The sequence below is a fragment of the Sarcophilus harrisii genome, chromosome 3, assembly GCF_902635505.1.
Source record: "Sarcophilus harrisii chromosome 3, mSarHar1.11, whole genome shotgun sequence".
Lineage (NCBI taxonomy): Eukaryota > Metazoa > Chordata > Mammalia > Dasyuromorphia > Dasyuridae > Sarcophilus > Sarcophilus harrisii.
Genome location: NC_045428.1, coordinates 89,959,199 through 89,974,654, shown reverse-complemented (window position 1 = coordinate 89,974,654; position 15,456 = coordinate 89,959,199). Strand labels below are relative to the sequence as shown.

At 33.6% G+C, this 15,456-nt stretch overlaps 1 pseudogene; it reads left to right on the top strand.

Annotated features, from left to right (window-relative positions):
- Positions 1 to 11,731, top strand: part of LOC111720036 — a 48,391-nt pseudogene extending 36,660 nt beyond the window's left edge.
- Positions 11,732 to 15,456: the final 3,725 nt, after the last annotated feature.

Genomic DNA, 15,456 nt, shown 5'->3' with positions numbered 1-15,456 from the left:
TAAAATAAAATGAAATAAAATAACAAATTTCAATTAAATACCAAAATGGAAATCCTGAAAATCAAAGAAAGTTTTTTTCAAATGGAATTTTTTAACAAATAAAATGAATTATTGAACAAATAAATAAAACTAAGAGTTTGTTATATGGGGAAAAAAAAACAATAAAATAGAAAAACCTTTTAAAATTTGATTTAAAAAAAAAACAAGAAAAACAAATTACCAAATAATGAAGTTTGAAAGCAACACCAATGAAGGTGAAATTAAAGTAATTATTGAAAGTTGTTTTTGACTAATTATGTATCAACAAAACTGATAATTCAAGTGAAGTAGATCACCATGCATATATACATACATACTATATGCCTCTCAGATTAACAAAGTGGACACAGAATACTTAAATAATCCTTTCTTAGGACAAGGCATTATTAAGTCCCTTAAGAAAAAAACCCAAGGACCATGTAAATTAATAAGTGAATTCTACCAAACATTTAAGCAACAATTATTCACAATATTATATAAATTTTTTTTTCTATGATAAAGTTTTTTTTTTTATTTAATAGCCTTTTATTTACAAAGAAAAGGAGGAAAGGACCTATTTGTACAAGAATATTTGTAGCATGTCTTTTTTTATGATGGCAGTCAATTGGAAATTGAGATGATACCCATCAATTTGGAAATGACAGAACAAGTTGTAGTATATGATTTTGAGAGAAACTATTGTTCTGCAAGTAATGACGATTGTTTCCTTTTTAAAGTACACATTACTTTATAAATCATGGGAGAGAAAAATCTTGAAGATGGCAGAGAGCAGACATGACTTTCTGTGACCTCCTCTGACCTTCTCTAAGCCTCTAAGCTGGTTTTGAAGTCACGGAACCCACAAATATTTGGATATAACACATTTCCAGAAAAAAGCTTGAAAAAACTTCAGAACAGGTCTGTTTCAAATGGACAGGGGGACAGTCTGCTAAACCCAGATCACAGTACAAGCCTGAGTCAAGGAACTAGGGCAAGGAGCTGGGACAGGGAGTCAAAGAGTTGTAGCTTTCATGTACATGGGAATCTTCTGTAAGCCTCTTAGGCTACTCTGGTCTGGTTGCAAGTGGGTGATCTAGCAAATTCGTTACAAAAGGCAAATTGAAACCACTGAGTGCTGGAAGAACACAGGACCTAAGCACTTTATCCAGCACAGGAAGTCAATTAGCAGAACTGCCCTAGAGCAAACTAAAGCAGCTGTCACTCCCTTGTGTTAAGAGCAGACCTCAAGCCTTAAAATAATAATAATGAACAAAAAACAAAAAAGAACTCTCATCATAGACAACTTTTATGGAGACAGAGAAGAACAAACCTCAAATCCTGAGGTTCCTAAAGGAAAATCAACTCCAGATGAAGGCCCAAAGGGAGATATGGGTTGGTTCCTATTTTACCAGGCTTTCTTAGAAGATTGCATAAAGAATCTTAAAAGAGAATAAGAAGAAAAATGGGGAAAACAAATGAGATCTTTGCAAGAAGGGATGGGAAAAGCATATAATTCCCTACAAAACAGAATTCATGAAATGTAAAAAGCATACAATTCCTTACAAAATAGATATGAAAAAGATACCACTTCATTTGAAAAACAGACTTTGTAAAATGGAAAAAAATGCAATGAACAAAACAATTCAGTTGATCAAATTCAAAAGTAGCCAAAAAAGATAATTGAAGAAAATAATACACTAAAAATAAGAATTGAACAAATGGAATTAAATAACTCAATAAGACTCAAGAGTCAGTCAAACAAAACCAAAAAAAAATGAAAAAGAAAAGAAAATATAAAATACCTCTTAGGAAAAACAACTAACCTGGAAAATGGTGAGACAATTTAAGGATTATTGGACTTCCTGAAAGCCATGATTAAAAAAAAAGAATCTAGATATTATCTTAAGGGAAATCATAAAGGAAAACTGCCCTAATATCTTAGAATCAAAAGCTAAAATAGCCATAGAAAGAATTCACCAATCACTTCCTGAAAGAGACCCCAAAATGAATCACGGGAGAGAAAAAAGTGAGCAAAAGTGAAAAAAAAAAACATGTGAGAGATTAAAAAAAAAAAAAAAAAACAGAAAAAAGAAGTGAACGTAGAATGTGTTGATTTACGTTAAGTCTCCTTAGTTCTTTTTCTGGATGCAAATCCAGAATTCTATCCAAAGTCTTTTGGGATCGTTTTGAATCACTGAACTATAGAGAAGAACCAAGCCTTTCATAATGTATCATCACACATTCTTGCTGTTATTATGTATAATGTATTCCTAGTTCTGCTTGTTTCACTCAGCATCAGTTCATGTAAATCCTTCCAGGCCTTTCTATAATCAGCCTTTACATAATTTTTTAAAGAACAATAATATTCCATTATCTTCATATACCACAACTTTTTCAGCTATTCCCCAGTTGATGGGCATCCACACCTTTTCCAATTCTTTTCTAATTCAAAAAGAGATACTATAAACATTTTTGCTTTTTTGCTTCATCTGAAGCATAATAAATTCTGTTTCATCCTTTTACCTTTATTCTGTATTTGTCTGTGTCAAATGTGTTTCTTGTAAACGCATTTTTTTGTGTCAAAAACATATTATAGGATTCTGGTTTCAATCCACTCTGCTATTTGTTTCCATTTTATGGAAGAGTTCATTCCATTCACATTAACAGTTATGATTACCAGCTTAGTTTTTCCTTCCATCTTATTTTCTCCTCTGTTCATATACTTTTATTCTCTCTTCCACACTGTTCTTAGTGGTGTTTTTTTTTTTACCCATCCCATCCACTACCTTATCTCCTATCACTTCTACCTCCATTTTTACTAGTGTTTTTTTAACCTCCTCTTACCTTCTCTTCTATCAACACTTCCCCCTTCTCTTAAGTTTTTCCCCTAGTGTTTCTTCCCTCTGTTCTATGCTATCCTTCCCTTTTCTTTTATTCCTTCTCCTCCTACTTCTTTGTAGGGTTTGATAAATCTCTGTACCCAACTGAATGATTAAGTTATTCCCTCAAAGTCAAAACTGGTAATATCAAATTTCAGCTAATGCTCATAACCTTCTCTTCTTTCCCTGGATTCTAATAGGTCTTTTGCACCTCTTCATGAGAACTAATTATCCCATTATGTCTCTCCTTTCCTCTTTTTCAAGTACAATTCCATCCCTTAATGTCTTTTTCTTTGATATCATCACATCAGAATTCATTCACAACCATACCCTCAGTTCATGTGATGCCCCACTCCTCTGCCCCAGTAACAGATACAGTTCTCAAAAGATATAGATATTGTTTTCTCATCTAAAGATGGGTAAACAGTTTAACCTTTAAATAAAATATATTTTCCTCTGTATATTTTCTATGGCTCTCTTGAGTCCTGTATTTGTAGATTAAATTTCCTGTTTAGTTCTCTTTTTTTTTTTCAATAGAAATGATTGAAAATCTCTTACTTCATTAAAACAACATCTCCTCCCTTGAAAGATGATGCTCAGTTTCTCTGGGTAGTTAATTCTTGGTTATAAGCATATGAAATATGGTATTCCAGACCCTTGAATTATTTATTGTAAAAGCTGCCAGATCCTGGGTAATCCTGATTGTTGCTCTTTGATATTTGAATTGGTTTTTCTGGCAACTTGTGGTATTTTTGCCTTGAGATTATAGTTCTGGAGTTTCACAACAATGTTTCTTGGGGTTTTCCTTGTGGAATCTCTTTCAAGAAATGATAAGTGGATTCTTTCAATGAGTATTTCCCCTCTCTGTTTCTAGAATATTAGGACAGTTTTCCTTAATGATCTCTTGAAGAATGTTATCCAGGCTAATTTTTTGGTCATGACCTTCAGGTAGGCCAACAATTTTTAAATTGTCTCTTCTGGACCTATTTTCCTGATTGGCTGTTTTGCCAGTGAGGTATTTCACATCATTTTTTTTCCTTCCATTTTATTTTGTGGCTCATTCTTGCTGTTTCACAAAGTCATTAGTTTCCATTTGCTCTGTTCTAGTTTTTAATGTGTGATATTCTTCAGTTAGCTTTTGTATCTCTTTTTCCATTTGATTTATTTTATTGTTGAAGGAGTTGTTATTTTCAGACATTTTTTTCCTTCTTTTTCCATCTGTTGACTCTCTCATGCATACCTCTCATTTCTTTTCTCATTTTCTCTTCTACCTCTCTTATTTGCCTTTTAAAGTCTTTTATGAGCATTTTCAAGAAGCTTCTTTGGACTTGAGACCAATTTCTCTCACTCTTTGAGATTTCTTCTGTGGACATTCTTTCTCTTCTGAGTTTTTATTTTGGTCTGTCCTGTCACGATAGTAGCTTACTATGGTCAAGGTGCTTTTCTGTTTCTTGCTCATTTCCTTTCCTTTTTTTTTTTTTTTTTAACTTTTAAGGTAGAACTCTGCTCCTGGGCTAAAGGAAACTGTCCCAAGCTTCCTGTGAAACTCAGAGCCTTGGTTTTGAGGATAGAGGCCTCTTGTCTTTGTAGGAGATAGTTTGGCTGCTCTTTATAGGAAACAGTCTGGTTTCTCAGAGTTTACCTTCTGAGCTAGGACTGGGGGGAGGAGGGATCCCCACTGATTAGCTCCTCTAGTGAGTCAGGCCTGAGAGTCTCAGTTGTTTATTTGCTGTGATTAAGACCTTCTCACTGGCTTTCCCAGAGTCTGTCTGAGCTGGTGTAAACACCCTTTTCATTCCAGGGAAACTGACCTTTTTTGAAGTTTTTTCAGTCTATTTTGAAGAGAGGTTTCATTCCACCAGACTCTGTTCAGAGGCTTGTTTTCATGTGGTTTTTGAGGGCAACTAATAGAGCTCAATCAGCTTCCTGACTTTACTCCTACACCTTGCCTCCACCCCCTGAGCCCAGGAGTAGAGTTTCTGAAAAACCTGAGAAGACTTATATGAATGAATGCAAAGTGAAGTGAGCAGAATCAGGAGAAAATTGTATACAGCAATATTATAAGGAAGATCAACTGGGAAATGCAGATTTACTCTGATCAAGACAATGATTCAAGAAAATTTTAAAGAATCAGTCATAGAAAATGCTATTGACTTCCAGAGAGAAATGATGAACTCTGAGTGCCTATTGAAACATATTTTAAAACTTTTTTTTCTTCTTTATATGCAACATACTAATATGGAAATATGCTTTGTATGAGTTCACATGTATAATCAATATCATATTGCTTATCTTTTCAAGGAATGGGAAAGAAGTGGAAGGAAAGGAAAGAATTTTTAAAATAAATGTTAAAAATTGTGCATGTAATTGGAAAATGTTTACTTAAATAAAAATATATTAAAATGTAAATTAAGATATAATGAAACTCCACACGTTGCTAAAGATTTTGTTTCCAAAAAGTTTTAATATTGCATATGTATTCTTGAAATATTTTTGAGACTTTGCAAAATAAGCTGCCTGAATTGCTTTTACTGAATTTACTTACTATTTTTTGTTGTTGGTTTGGTTTTAGTTGTGTATTCCCTTAAGATGTATTTGCTTGAAAAATGATTTGTTGAATTTCTACCTAGTGAAACTTGTTGTTTTTAAAGTTATCCTTTGTGGCAAAATTATTCCTGTCATCATCACTGTAACACCATGAACTTCCATTTATCATACTAAAACTGCTGGTCAATTTAAATCAGAAATCAGTGAGATGTTGCAGTTTTTTGTTTTTTGTTTTTTTGTTGTTGTTGTTTTTTGTCTGTTCCTCCGACCAAATTTCATATGAAATGGTCCAGAAGGGAAATGTCCTTTTTTTCATATTCTCTGGAAGTATTTATTGCCATTCAATGATTTCTGAAAGAAACAGTATACATAAGTAGAAGTTATTTTACTTCTCATATATTTTACTCTCTTTTCTCTCTCCTTTCCCACTCATCTCTATATTCTTTTATCTTTGTTTCTACTCTACATTGTGCTTATCTATCTTTCTTCCCTTCTATTTCCCATCTTTTCTCCTTTTCTTTTTATCCTTACATAAACTTTTCCTTCTTTCTCCTGAACAATAAAACAGGAAAACAAATTGTTCCCTTTCCTTGTGCTCCCCTCTTTTCCTTTCAGATTCTTCCTCCAGTGTGGAGAGTTTCTATCTAGAGATTAAGAGGGTTAAGTTATGAGTGGCCACCAAGTCCCTTTGATCACTTTGTGAGTACAAACAGTCATTAGTCTGTGCTATCTGTAGCAAAATAATGACTTAAAGATTTACAAGGATTTAATGTAAGGAACTAGTAGTGCCACAAAACCAGTAGGACTAACTCCAGGTTCAGATCCACTATATCTGATTCTTCTAAAATCAGAACAACTTCAGAGACTGCTTCAAACTCTTTTATAAACTTTTCTCCATTATTTAACAAGAGAGGTATTTTCATCACTGGGTTAATGAAAGCCAAGGGCTTAGAGGGTGAACCAATATGTTAACCCTGAGTGATAGTCTTTACCTGGAAATCCAAAATGAGCTAAAAAGAATAAATTCAAGAAGTATACTATCTCACAGTCAAATTTAAAGGGAAAAAAGCCATAATTTTAGAGTTCAAAAATTTCCTAAATCCTTTAAGTAAACAAGCTAGAAGAAGAGTATTTTAAGCCCTTATTATACTCCAAATGAACCTTCCCTAAGTCCCTTGTGGTTTTCTGCCTGTAATACCTGCATCTAGTTTGGAATGAACCTAAACATAGCATATTTTAAGAGAGAGATGAATTGAAGTCAAATGCAAACAATCTAGGAGAGATGGGGATTTCTGAAGTCACATTTCATTGTCTCCGCTTTCTCCTAATCTCTTTTCAAAGAGTACAAATTAGAGGATTAGACACTGACTAGTTACCTGTTCTACATTCTTTTATTATGAATGTTAAATAGTTACCATTTTTGTAGAGAGTTTGAAACACTATCTTTTTATATGACCTTTAAAATTTTAGAATAATAGGTTTGAAGAGCTCACTTTGGAATGGGGGATTTGCAAAAACTCATAAGACAAATACATTTATCTGAGACCAGGAACATATGATGGAGGGCAGGGAAGACATATGGGATCTTCATAGGAAATCCCCGTGTCCTCACAATTTTCCAAGACTTCTAGGATTTAAATGAATGAAAGTATAAAGAATGAACAGAAAGAATGTGTATCTGCAATACATATAAAATTGAGTACCTAAAAGCTATTGAGAAAAGTTATTTCCTCTCCCTCCTGCCTCAAAAGAAGTGAATTTAAATAAATCAGTTTTGATTCTCTCTACTTACACTTAAACATCATGGTTGATCTGTGATTTTATCCATGTCGGCCCTTCTTATAATGATTCAGATAACAATCTATTTCATAATTCAATTTTTAAAAAATGTCTATTAATCACTCATTGTGTCCATGCACTGTGCTAGGTATTGGGGATATATGTGTATAAATATGCATACACAGAGACATACATAAATACACATACACACATATATACACATGTATACACATATACACATGTGTTTTATATAAAATATTACCTATACATATATGTAATGGGGGTATACATGTGGGGGGGATAATAAAATTTGGAGTCAGGAAGACCTTAGTTCAAATGTGTCACCATTTTATCTCTGCATTAATTTCCACACATATATACACATTTATGCATACACAATGTTTACACATGCATACACAATGTACACATTATGCATCCACACAGACATGAATGTGTATATAAATATGACCCTACCTGCAAGGAGTTTACAGTCTACTGAGGGATGATAACAAGCTCAAAAATAATTATGAAATACATACAAAAATACTTGAAAATAATTTTATGGGGCACTAATATAGGAGAATCAGAAGAGACTTCTTGTCGGAGGTAGTACTTGACCTAAAACTTATAGGAAGATACTATTTTTAAAAGATAGATGGAAGGAAGGAACACAAGCAAAAAGACAGCAATGAGAGGTGAGATGTCATGTACAAAAGAAGAAAAATTAGGCCGGTTTGACTATAAAACGTAGTTTTTAAATAGATGGTGATATGAAATCTTTCTGGGAAGTAGGTTGAAGCCATTCTGTGAGAAGCTTTAAATGCCAAAGAGAAGAGTTAAGGCAGAATATTGTAGTAATAGAAAAATTATTAGTCCACCAGTGAGTAGCTGTAGGTACAAATCCTAGAGTTCTGCTTCTTAGAAACTCTGTATTGTATATATACTTACATCATATTTCTATTGTTATACAAACATACACATATATATATACATACATGCATTTATACACACATTAAAATATATATAGACAGACATATACACAATATACACATATTATATATCTATAACTATATACATAGTGTGTGTGTTTTGTCTTTGTTTCTCTATTTTCTCAACTTTAACATGAAAAGATTGAATTAGATGATCTGTAAAATACTTTCCAGCTCTAAACCTAGGATTTGCATGACAACACTGGGGAACCACAGAAGTCTTTTAGAAGTGGGGCTGACATGGCCAGATGTGCATACTCATTTTTATCTATACAACTTTTATTCCTGTCTTACTTTAAGTACTCCACAGAAGCTACATTGCTGTGATAACTTCTGGTAGATTGTTTGACCTTGCATGCATATTAATAGAACACCTAGGCAATTCATCAATTATTCCCCAAACTTTGTATCTGACTGACCTGCCTCCTTTATTAGTTATATATCATTTGGTTAGTCCTCTTTTTACTGCTAGTATCTTCCCTTTGAGATTAACTTCCAGATACTCTTGTTTGCATGCTGTCTCTTCCAATAAATTATCAGCTGTTTAAGGGAAGGAACAGTGCTTTACATTCCTTTATATTCTTGGAGCTTAGCATGGTATCTAGCACTTAGCAAGTGTTTAATCAATAATTGATGATTGATTGATAACATATTTTAAACAATTTTTCTCATAGAAAATTAAAAATCGTCAATCGCCAGGTTTGTTGAAGTGAATCTTTACACTAAGATGCCATAGGAAGAAAAAAAAGAAAGAAAAATATCTCTCCAAAGCTCAGTAGCAGTCAATACTATATAACTTGATAAAGTGTCTAGCCTAAAACATTGTTTTCAGATAAATATTTTTGTTTATCTTTGAGTTTTACTCAAATTCCTGAAGGATGCTGATAAGATAAAATAAGACATGATTACTTTTAATACAAAGAACATGTTCTGTCAAGGAAATTAATTTTTGGATCTTTGCATTGGGCAAGTTACTTTAATTTTTGAATGAAAGAACCTAGTGCTACATAGTTTTGTTTTGTGTTTTTTGGATAATTACAGAACATTTGACTTTAAAAGTAAAACCCTTCTACTTTAGTCCATTGTCAGTTTGAAACATAATGCTCCTGTACTAACACGTATTTGTTCTAAAAGCTTTCACTTCATCTGTAGCTTGGAAATGTTGCTATTGCTGTTTTATTTTAATTTTTAATGACACTACATTTCCCATAACCAGGTGGCTCAGTGGATAAAGCACTGGTCTCGCTGTTAGGAAGAATGAGTTCAAATATATCAGACATTTAATACCTTTGTCATACTAAGCAGGTCACTTAAATCCGCCTGCCTTAGTTTCCTCTACCATAAAACAGGAATAATAACATCTAACTTGTAGAATTGTTGTGTGAGATCAAATGACATAATATTTGTAAAGTATTTAACACAGTGCCTGGCAAATACTAGGTGCTATATAAATTCAAGCTGCTGTCATTATCATCATCATCTCTGAATAAGGGAAATTGTCTTCAAGAGAGAAACTGAAGACATCTTCAAGGCATTTATAGTGAATGAATTACATGCAAAACTAGAACATTATTTGAGCAAAACATTTCAAGAAAAAATATTGGCTATTCTGAAGCAAAGATTTTTTTTTACATAATAGCAATTGAAAATACATTAACATTATTTAGTCCAATATCCTTGTAAATAGGTAAGAAAGAAAGCTTCCTTAAGATAACATCACTAATAATTTGATAAACCCTCAATGTTTCTTCAATAAGAATGGACTTTTGCTTTAAGGGAAAAGCAAATTATCTACCTGGTGTTACTCTCAGAGATCTAAATCCTTCCCACAAATTTAATTCCATAGTTAGACTTAATTCTGCTATCAGAGTTTCATTGATCCTGGTCTTCTTTGAGAATGGAGGATAAACAACCTCTAATCAGTAGAGCTGACCCACTGGGTACCCAATTGGAACTGGTCTGTTAGCAAATACTTTCCTTCCTTTCTTCTTTCCTTCTTACCTCCTTCTTTTTATTCTTTCTCCTTCCTTCCTTCCTTCTTTATTTCCTTCCTTCCCTCCTTCCCTCTTTTCTTCCTTCATTCCTTCCTTCCTTTCCACCTTCCTGCATTCCTTCCTTCCTTCCTTTCCACCTTCTTTCCTTCTTTCCCTCCTCCCATCTTTCCTTCCTTCCTTTCTTCCTTCCTTCCTTCCTTCCTTCCTTCCTTCCTTCCTTCCTTCCTTCCTTCCTTCCTTCTTTCCTTCTTTCCTTCCTTCCTTTGTTCCTTCCTTCCTTTCATGTCATGGCACTACCTCCCTGATGTAATATCCATTTTCCAGAATGAAAGACAAACAACAACCAGTGTTCTATGCTATTGAGTTGCAAGGTTACAAGGCACTTTCTGTTGTTGATTTAGATAAAAGAAGGGAAGATTAGAGTATTCCACTACTATAGAGTTGAGGAAAGGTAGAGATAAAGAGAACAGAATAGGTAAAGACCATCAATGTCAAGTGGCAAAGGCATCAAAAACACTAGTTCTCTATTTTTAATCAAAGATATTGTTCTTCAGATTAAGATGAATAAAACAAAGAAAAGGAAGAGGAAGAGGAGGAGGAGAAAGAGGAAGAGGAAGAAGAAGAAGGAGGAAGAGGAGAAGGAGGAGGAAGAAGAGAGGAGAAGGAGGAGAAGCAAAGAACAGGAGAAGGAAAAGAAGAGTAAACAGGAAGAACAAGAAGAAGGAAGAAAGAAAGGGGCGGACATGAAATTTTACTGGATGATCTTTAAGGTCTTTCGCAACCCTATATGTTAGATAAGGATCATAGATTTATAATGAATTGGCTTCATAGCCAATTCATTTCATAGTGAATAGACTCAGCACTGAGTCACATTATTAAAACTGTATTTTCATCTCTTTCTTCCTCCTTTCTCTCCTCTTCTTCCTTCTCTTCCTTCTTTTCCTTCTTTCTTCCTTCTTTTCCTCCATCTCCTCCTCTTTTTCCTCTTACTCACTAACATCATCATCATCTTATTCCTCCTCTACTTCCTCCTACTCCTACCACTGCTGCTTCTTCCCTACCATCTTGCCTTGGAATAGATATTCTTGATGCCTCTTTTGTAAAGTGGAAGCTGAGGAGACTCCCAAACTCTCCATAGTTGACAAAGGGTCAAAAGAAGGAGTTACAACTAAAACCAACATTAATTTGAAAGTAGCAGACCAAGATAGTGCAGTAGTTCAATTTAAGTTTAGAAGGCACAAACTATTTAATAAACTAATGAAAGCATACTGTGAATGACAGGGTTTGTCACTAAGGAAGATCAGATTCTGATTTGATGGGCAGCCAATCAATAAAACAGACATACCTGCACAGATGGAAATGGGGGAAGATAATGCAATTGATGTATTACAGCAGCAGACAGAGCTTTACTTAAAAAGAAAACCTTCAACTCTACTCCAGAACTGTGCTCCCAAGGAAAACACTACATTCATAATTAGAAAAATAAGATTTGGTTAATCCATATCCTAACTACTGCAGCATAGTTTTCTCTCTTCTTTGATTCCCTTCCCCCATTTCTTTACTGTATATATGTGCATAGGTATAATGTATTTTGCTTTTGCTTTTTTTAACTAAATGGCCAATGGTATTTTTTGATCAACATCAAGTGAAAATGGGGAGGAAGGGAAAGAACTGGTTGTGTGAAAATATCCTTTTCCTCTATTAATGGCATGTTCATTTAACTATTATCCTATATTTGAGTAAGTCATTTTGCTCTCACTGTTTAACAACATCAATAACAAACCTTAAAAAAAATCCTTGCATAACTTATTTGATGGGATAATTTCAATGTTTTTCTTTTTATCATTGTAAAACTAAGGAAAATTTTATAACATAGCTGTCATATGTAGGTCAGTCTTTCTCTAACAGGAATAAATTACATAAAGAAATTAATCCTAGGGGCACCTAGGTGGCACAGCAGATGGAGCACCAGCCCTGAATCAGGAGGACCTAAATTCAGATCTGGTTTCAGACACTTAACACTTCCTAGCTGTTTGACCTTGGCCAAGTCACTTAACCCCAATTGCCTCAGCAGAAAGAAAGAAAGAAAGAAAGAAAGAAATTGATCCTTGATAGTTTTCCCTTCATGTCAAACATTTTGGTGTTTGAATAAACTTATTTTTAAAAATTAATTGTTTTCTTTAATGATTCACAAGAAACTTATGAAATGGTGATATAGGAAAACAGTCTAATTAACATGCTGAGACAGAAAGTTTAAATGATTAAAATTTATTTTCTTTACTTACAAAGTTAGCAATCATCAAAGTGATATGACATTTCTGTTGGTATTCATGATTAAAATTTAGTATATGGTCTTTTAAAATATATTTTCTTGTATGCTTAGTTTTGTATTGATTCTAGAAATTAAAAAAATGTGAAGATAAAAGAAAGAAAATGAAATATGATATGCAATATATGGCTCTCTTATGTTCATTATTCAGTGGAAGAAAGGTTTGGCTTCAGAAGAAATGAGGAAGAAAATAACTGGCACCAGTCCCACAAGAAATTGTCCCATAGCAAGAATAAGATTTAGGAAAGTATAAGTACATAATTCTATACATATGATTTATTTTTTTAAATTATGAAAATGGTAATAATAAATTTCTTATTTTGGGTTTTTTTAAATGCTTTCAGTGAATCCAGACCACCCACTGGTATAAAATTATAGCTGATCAACATCAATAGTCTCCAATTTATCTTAATGAGTATAAATTACAGAACATAATATTTTTTGAAAAAAAATAGATTTACACATTATATAAAGAAAAGATCCTTGGAGGGTATGAGTTCTATGCCCATGATACTCACAGTAACTTGAAAACATATAGTTGTATAAAAGTCACAAATAAATATGTTTATACAAAAAAAAAAAAAAAAAAAAAAAAGGTGAGCCAATCGTTTAGGAAGAACTCAGTGATAAACAACCCCTATGGCTTTTTAGTGAAACATTAAGAAAATAAGAGAAAGTCCTTAATGAAATTGAATGAATCCTCTATGGAGGATTTGTGGAAATACAGATCAGAATCACACAAGATGGGCAGAAGAGACACAAGTTATAATTTGTATCACTGTGAGAAGTACTCATACCAATAAAATCACAGATCCATCAACACATCAAGTAACTGACATTCACTTCCCTAGGATGTGTTCAGAATTAAATTACTTCTGACCATAAAACTCCTCTCAGTTTGCTATTTTCCTAAAAGAATTAAAAAAAAAAACTAGACAGTCAAAGCCAAAAAAAAGCATTTGAAAAAGGTGGTTGGCAAAGGAAAAAGGAACATAATTTAGAATTTCTCCCTGCATTGCATTTTATAATTAGAGCTGACTAGACATTTCATGATTAGAAATTGTTGCTTATAAAACATCATCTACCTAGCCAGAAGTTCTCAAATTAAAAACCTAGCAATTCTATAAAATGCCAATTTCTACATGAATACTGACATAGAAAGTTGGGGTGGGGAAAGAGAAAAGAAGAGAGAGAGAGAGAGAGAGAGAGAGAGAGAGAGAGAGGACAGAGACAGAAATAAGTGAAAGATATAGAAAGTTTGGAGGAAAAGGACATCATTCCACTGCCAAAAAGGGGGAGAGTTGTTCCAATTGAACAGTTTGACATAAATGTATCAAATTGTCAACAATACATATAGCAAGCACCACGTAGTTCTCCCCCTGCTGTGTAGACTCATATCATATCTAAAAGTCAGTTAAATGAATTATCTGTCTGACTAATATTATCTATGTGACCATAGGTAATTCACTTAATGTCTTTTTGCCCCAGGCAAATATCTAATACTATAAATTATGGATGGGATGTTGCTAAAGGGAGTTTCCCTGTGGACCTTTCATTACATGGTTGGAACTCAGGGGAAAAAAGGAGGGAAAAAAGTTAAGTCAAAGATTATCTCTACTGCAGAGGTCTTCAAACTTTTTAAATAGGGGGCTAGTTCACTGTCCCTCAGACTGTTGGAGGGCTGGACTATAGTAAAAACAAAAACTTTGTTTTGTGGACCTTTAAATAAAGAAACTTCATAGCGCTGGGTGAGGGGGATAAACATCCTCAGCTGCCGCATCTGGCCTGTGGGCCGTAGTTTGAGGACCCCTGACTGCAATGTGGCTACTTTCTCTTGAAAGCTGAAAATAGTTATGAAAACAATGTTATATGTTTCTACAAGAGTTTACTTAATTTTTTTGTTTGCTTACTTGTATTTTTTCAAGTTCTTTTGAAGGTTAAATCCAAGTTATCTGCAGTTTCACTTTTCAATAAAGCCATAAAGTTGTAAATGGTCAGAAAAAAAAATCTATTGACTAGACAATGTTTGCAACTGAAAAGGATTGAAAATAAATATATTTTTGGAGCAGAGGAAGCAGGGAGTGTTCTGTAGGCAAGCCATGGTGAGAGAAGATCAAACAAACAGAATTGGAGATGCAGTATAAGCCTTAGGGAGATCAATGAATATGACAGGTATAATAGATAGCACATGGCTAGCATCAGATTCAAAAGAATTGATGACAAGGCGCAAGAACAATAGATTGAGTGTGAGTTTCAGGATAAGAATATGTAAAATCATTCTGCATTTTTCTTGTTCAGGAAAATTGAGATTTTTCTGAATATGCTGAAAGACTTTCAATGTTGAGTGGGAGATGTTCTTCTCCCATTTTCATCACTGGGAGCTTTCCAGCGAGGATCAGGGAAAGATAAATAAAATGGCACCTTAGGGCTTCTCTTGTGTCTCCCACCAGTACAAGTCATTTGGCTGGAAGAAAGAACTGTCTATTCAATTTCTGACATAGTTTGTGCTATGAAAATCAGGGACTGACATTGACAAACTAATTTTTCTATTGACATGCCCCAAAGGGAAGTACAGAGAAACCCATAATAAGGAACAAAGACTGCTATCATAGTACTTTTTCCTCCCCATCATGGAGTATTAAGATATACATGCTCTTTCAACAGTATGTATGAGTGTGTCTAGGTGAATGTAGAGAAGAAAAAAGGTAATTGAACTGGATTTGATGCTTAAACTTATTCAATGAATGAATTATCAATAGCAACCTTTTAGTTATTTTTCCACCTACTCATGTTCCCACCCAACAATAAGTTCTAAGCTATCATCATGATTCCCAGCAAAATTGTGAGACAATTTTTGAATGTTACTGGAAATCAGAATTGCAGGGTTGTCTTTGTTTTCATTGTTTTGTTTTGTTTTAATT